This window comes from Emys orbicularis, chromosome 10, assembly GCF_028017835.1.
Source record: "Emys orbicularis isolate rEmyOrb1 chromosome 10, rEmyOrb1.hap1, whole genome shotgun sequence".
In the NCBI taxonomy this organism is placed as follows: domain Eukaryota; kingdom Metazoa; phylum Chordata; order Testudines; family Emydidae; genus Emys; species Emys orbicularis.
Genome location: NC_088692.1, coordinates 51,197,520 through 51,203,519, shown reverse-complemented (window position 1 = coordinate 51,203,519; position 6,000 = coordinate 51,197,520).

Here is a 6,000-nt window from a genome sequence, read left to right as displayed (position 1 = left end):
TCACGTGAACATCTTTTTGTTGTTGTTGTTGTTCTGATGTCTCTGGTCTTTTACTTCTGATGTAATACCATTTTCCCATGGCATAGTCCATTCCTTATCTCATAAAAAAAAAAAGGCCAAAGTTGTTGTCAGTGTTGCAGTAAGGTCTGGTGAGAAAAAAGGTGTCCCCATTTAAGCATGTTTTGGCTGCATATCAACATAATTTCTGATAAGACTAAATAATGGTCTAGGTTTACTTGGTTTTCCCTCAGTGCACGGGCTGGACTTGATGACTGCTCGAAGTCCTGTCCAGCCTTATGTTTCTGTGGTTCTGTGATAATGTGTTCCTCAGTACACTGAGCGCTGTAGTTGGGATTTTCAAAAGGGAGTTAGACAATTTACAATAGACAATAGGAATTTCTATCAGATTTGGGCACCTAACTCCTTTAGACACCTTTGAAATTTCCAGCCTGTAAGTATAGAAAGTATTTTTTTATACCCATAAGTAACCATTCTGGTAACTTGTTTGTCTCCCAACAACACTCCGGGTGTACATGTTTCATGTCATGCTAGAAAGCAATAACGTACAAAGGATGAGATTACGAGAGGATGTTGAGTAAATCATTGTAATACGACACAAGTCAGACATTTCTGGTGTGACTGGAAGCCATCTAGATCAGTAACTTTGTTGCTACATGCAGGTCCTGAATCCATCATTACAGTGTGAAGTGGAATTCAAAAATGATTGATATTTTATTTTGGGCTGTGCTGCTTGTTACTGTATTAGTATGAACTGTTGTAAATGTTAAGAACGTTACTGTAGGTTGTTTCCTGACACAGACATGAATCTTAGTCTCATTGAAGTCAATGGCAACTCTCCCACTGATTGCAGTGGGACAATAAGTTGGCCCAGAGTTTCTCCCCTCTCCCCTGGGGGAAATTAGTGTCATCTGTAATGTTGGGTTTTACGATGTAGACATCTGCCTCCTGGGGACTGGGTTCAGACCACCAACTCAGAGACTGGCCAGTACGCCATCTAACAGCCATCAGATGCTAATGACTGTCAGTCAATAGTCGCAAAGCTCAGTCACAAACAGCATTGTCTTGCTCATTCTCTGTACCATCTGATCTCTCCAGTGACTATCGCTTGTAAACATCAGTGGGCATTTGTAAGTGACATCAAGTCTCATTAAAGGGAGCTATATCTTCTGGCCTAACTGGAAGTCTTAGCATCCCAACATGAAGAAAGCAGCTGTCAAACCATTACCTATTGTAGTGGTCAGAGGTGAATTTTCTTCAGAAGTTTCAATTCTTAGAAGACCTGTTAGATGGAGAACAGTTTAATCACAATTTCACATGGTCTAAACGGAATATTGTCTGGTTATCGCTTCTTTGGTATCAATGAATACAAGATGTCTTAATTTAAAGCTTGGGGTACAGATGCTCAGCTTGTGTAAATTGGCCTACTTCTAAGCACACTGTCTGGAGGGGAGCTGTTAATAAAAGTATATATACAGGTGCATCATTTCTATCCTGTTTGGAAAGCCCCACAGAAGCTGAAAGCCGAGGCTTACCTGTTCCAGTCCCTTCTTGTGCTTATATTTGAATATGAATCCTATTGCTTTTGGAAAGCCGCCTTCCTCTTAAAACCAACTGATGGATGTTCCAGGTTAATAGGGACTTAAATAGAAGGGGCAATGCAGGCAGGCAATGCAATGAATGTGCGATCGGCCAGATACCTGTGAGAGTAAATTTCCCAGCCCTGCCCTGCTCTGACAACTTCTGTGCCAGGGATTGTATCACCAGCACAGTGTGCAGAGTGTGAGCATATGAGCAGATGCACCTGCAGCTATCCAGGAGGGGTCAGATTTCGCTTATTTCATAAATATATTAGTCTAACTATCGGAAAGGAAACAATGTCATTGTTTACAGCACTTAACACAATGGCGTCCTACTCCACGGCTCCGGCTCCGAGGCATGACTGCAATACCAATAATACTTAGTAGTAGCAAAGGATCTTAAAGAGGAAGCAAATGATGTAAGGTGGAGATATCTTCCACTCCCAAAGGGATCCACAGGGAACCTCAAATGAGGTAGGATCCACCAAACACATTTTAAATATTCTGTAGATATCACCTGTCTTTGGGTTTATGGATTTTCCATGGAATTTCAATTCACAGTGACCTATTGATAGCCTCCTATATTAATTTTGATGGTCATCTCAAGAACTTTGCCAGGGAGATGCTACAGTCCCATGAACACTGGACTAGGATTAAGGAGTCCCAGGGCTAACTTCTCAGCTGTGCCTAGTAGCCACTTGCAGCTCTCTGATCCTAGGGCCAGTTCTATGCCAGCCCTGGCCATGGTGTATTTTAGAGCGGCCTCATGACTGCTGTAAAGTAAATATCTATGGTGCAATTAAACACCTATGTCTGGCCCATGTCAGCTGACTCTGGCTCACGGGCCTTGGGCTACGGGGCTGTTTAATTGCGGTGTAGACATTTGGACTTGGGTTGGAATCCAGGCTCTGGGACCCTCCCCTCTGGCAGAGAGGCTTTCCTTCTAAAAACTCTCTCCAGGGAAAGGGAACAAGGGATGTTGGACAAATGAAAGCATCACTTAATCCTTTACATTTCAGATGCTTTGACTGTTTTCCCTTCTTTTCTGTATCTTTAATAAAAGGTTCAAAGGATTTTTAATGATGTGTTTGCCATGGGATTAAGAGGTCTCTGGATACCAACCCCTAGACCTTGTTTAATGCTGTTTCAGATTGTACAGCGACTGCGTTGTGTTAACACCTTTGGCCCATGTATTCCATCTAAATTAATACAACAGACGTATTGGGAAGTTCACCCCGTATCAGATCCCTCTCTAAGAGCTGGATCCCAGGCCCATAGAAGTCAATGGGTGACTTTTAATTGGTTACAGTGGCCCCTGGATCTGGGCCCTGTAAGGTTTTTATTTTCTCACGGGTGTTACAGATGGGGTTTGATTTTGTGACTCAGTTCACTGCTTCTTGTTATCAGCACATCAATTCCAGTCTCTTCCTGTAAAGCTCTGCAGTGGATTTTCCGGCATGACAGCAGGAGAACCCAAATAAACACTTCATGGATGGATTGAAGGGCAGTTTGAGCTGCAAGCTCTGGGCCATCCCCACTCGTCCAGAACAGGCGAGAGCAGTGGATCACAGACTGGAATGAGCCCCAACAGGACAAAACTTGTTGGGCAGATTGGAAGAGAGAGAGGAGAGAGCGAAGCCAGGTGACAGACCGTGACAATGGACCAAATCCTGGGTTCATGTCAATGGACATAGCTCTATTAAAGTCAACGGCCCATTGACACCAGCTGAGGATCTGGCCCCCTCTGTCTGTGAGGCTTCAAGGCAGAAATTGTCTCTTGTTCTGAGGCTTACAGAGCCCCATGTATATCCTGGTGCTATTTAATAGGCATTAATAACAAGAATGTGAATAAAACTAGGAATGGCTCTTCCCCCAGGTAAATTGATTGGCACCAGTGCATGTCCACTAGGGGCTGGAGTGTGCCCATTGGGTCAGATTTTGCTCTCAGCCTCGCCAGTGCATTTCCCTTGGAGTCTAACCTGTAGTAGCCCTGTCCAAAGAATAATGACCTCTCTGAACATACATCAGAGCCCTCTTCAAAGCCAGTGCCAAGAGCTGTGTGAGTGACAGCCGCCCAGCAGCCGAAAGGCAGAGTCCAGGAGGCCAAAGGGGCCTCCACAAAGCAAGGAGCTTCTGTTGGTGCTGCCGTCCATAACAAACACAGATGTAGCTGAACGGCTATGAGAACCAACTGCTAGTCCTATGAAGTCACTGGCAATATTCCCGTTGACTGCACTGGGAGCAGAATTACACCCGGAGGGATAAAAGCTGTTAGCACGGTCAGGGAGGGATGTTGACCCAGAATTTTCTGTGCTGATTGGAAATAGCTTCTGCCAATACCGAAGAACTGTGCTAGTTGTGAACATGCATGAAACATGTATGTGCAGTCGCCTGCCTGCATTTACAGTGACTGGGGAAGGGGGTCGGCTGCAGATATAGAGGGCTAGTTATGGGCCTCTGCATGGGAAATTACCCAATTTGCATATGAAATTGGAATCAATAAGGATGCAAATTAGGCCTGGATTCTGTGGGCACTTTTGCCTGCCAAACCTATTTCAAAATCAGGCCCTGACATGGGGCACCAGCTGTTGAACTGAAGTGGGGGGGGGGAGGGCAGTTGGGGGAAATAAGGAGGGCAGAGAAGAGGAGGGGTAGAGGCTCTGGGTCCTCCAAGTCAATCCACTTCTGACCCTTGACTGAGGTTTATTTGGAGCATTTTAACATTCTAGAAGAGCCCACCAAGCCCTGGGGAGATGCAAATGGACGCTTTGTGTGTAAAATAATACATGAGCCCTGGAAAAACCTTTCTGCATCAATTGGCAACCAACAAATGGCAGTTCACCCTCCACAGCCAGACCAACCCCGGGTCAGTGCAGTAGTACTAGAGATTTGCCTCAAATCCAGGTGATTGGTGGCCCCCATCTCCAGGCCACAGATTGCTGCACTGGAAGCTTTAACTTACCCATACATCTGTCACACGCCCCATCTCTAGCAGCTCCTGAAGCCCACATTCTCTTGCTGCTCAGCAGGGTTATTAGTGAAAAGCAAATAATTTATTGAAAGCTATTAATTAAACTAACTGAGCTTTACATAGTCCCAGGAGGGACCTGGATTTCATTCCTAGCCCTGGTCCCTTGCTCCATGGCTCAGCAGGGGCAGGGAATGTGTGTTCTACTGTATGCCACAAGACACCTGCATTTGATGATCTCTGGCCAGCTGGAGCTGGGAGCACACCCTATTATCACACAGGAGACATAGCTTCAGCTGCTGGGTCTGGCTCCTGACTCCTTAAGCTTGTAGGACAACTGTATGCTAGAGGCGGCTTGCAGAAGATCCATGTTGAAGTTCTGCCACTGAGGTGAAGAGAGGTCGGGGAGTTCCCTGCCTCTGGTGAAGTCGTCCCCCTCTGGATTCTCTTAAATCACCCTTGCCAGACAGGAACGTAATCCACAAGGTTAATCAAAATACTTCTGCAGAGCAAGTGTTCTGCCATTGGAATGCACCAGGTTCTAGTCACTCTCAGGCATACTTGGAACATTTCCTGGGACCGGTGCACCCTGGTTCCCCACTCTGAGGCCTTCACTTACCCCCATCACTCCGTTTCCAATGGCACAGGTCTGAGCAGCATGTTGTTTAATCAACCTGCTCAGGAGAGTTTTCAGGAGCAAATGTTTCCAGTAACAGTGGGCACTGGGTGGATGCTTGTTTGCAATGTGGTTACGGTTCTACCAAAGTGGGAAAACAACGTAATAGATTCCCAATACCTCCCTTTATTCAGTGCCAATGCACCCCCCCCCCCAGCACAGAGGGTCAGGAGGAAGTCCAGGCTAATGGAGAAAAGGTTCATGGGTGCCCCTTGTCTGCACTTTGGCAGCACATCACTACTGCAGGGGCAGTGGGCGCTTGTCATTACTACACAAGAGGCCAAGGACCTGATTCGCAGCTTCACTTGGGCCAGAAACAGAGGGGAAGGCAAAGTTGGCTTTCAGCCACAGCTGCATATTTGGGGGCTGGCCTGGCCCTGGTGAAAGTTTGAGCAGCCTGTGCTAAGTTACGCTCTATTTCCTGGGACCCCAGCAAGCAGAAAAATAGCCACAGTAGAGTACCCCCCTCCCTACCTTGGGCTCACCCTTTCCTGCCGCCAGGATGACCCCCTGTAGTCAGGGCCGGGAGCAGGGCTAGTGTACAGCCATTACCCCAGCTCTGTAGCAGCCAGGGATGCCCCCTCCATGGGAGGTATTGTCAGGGGGTCATTGCCTTCCCCTTTAAAAACTCTTTATGCTGCACACAGGGGAATCTCAGGATTAGAATCAGGCGCCAAGAATCAGGGCCTGACTGTCCCCTTGTGTAGTCATTTATGCCTGTGCCAAGTGGGTGCAAAATGCTCCTGTTCTGACAAGGT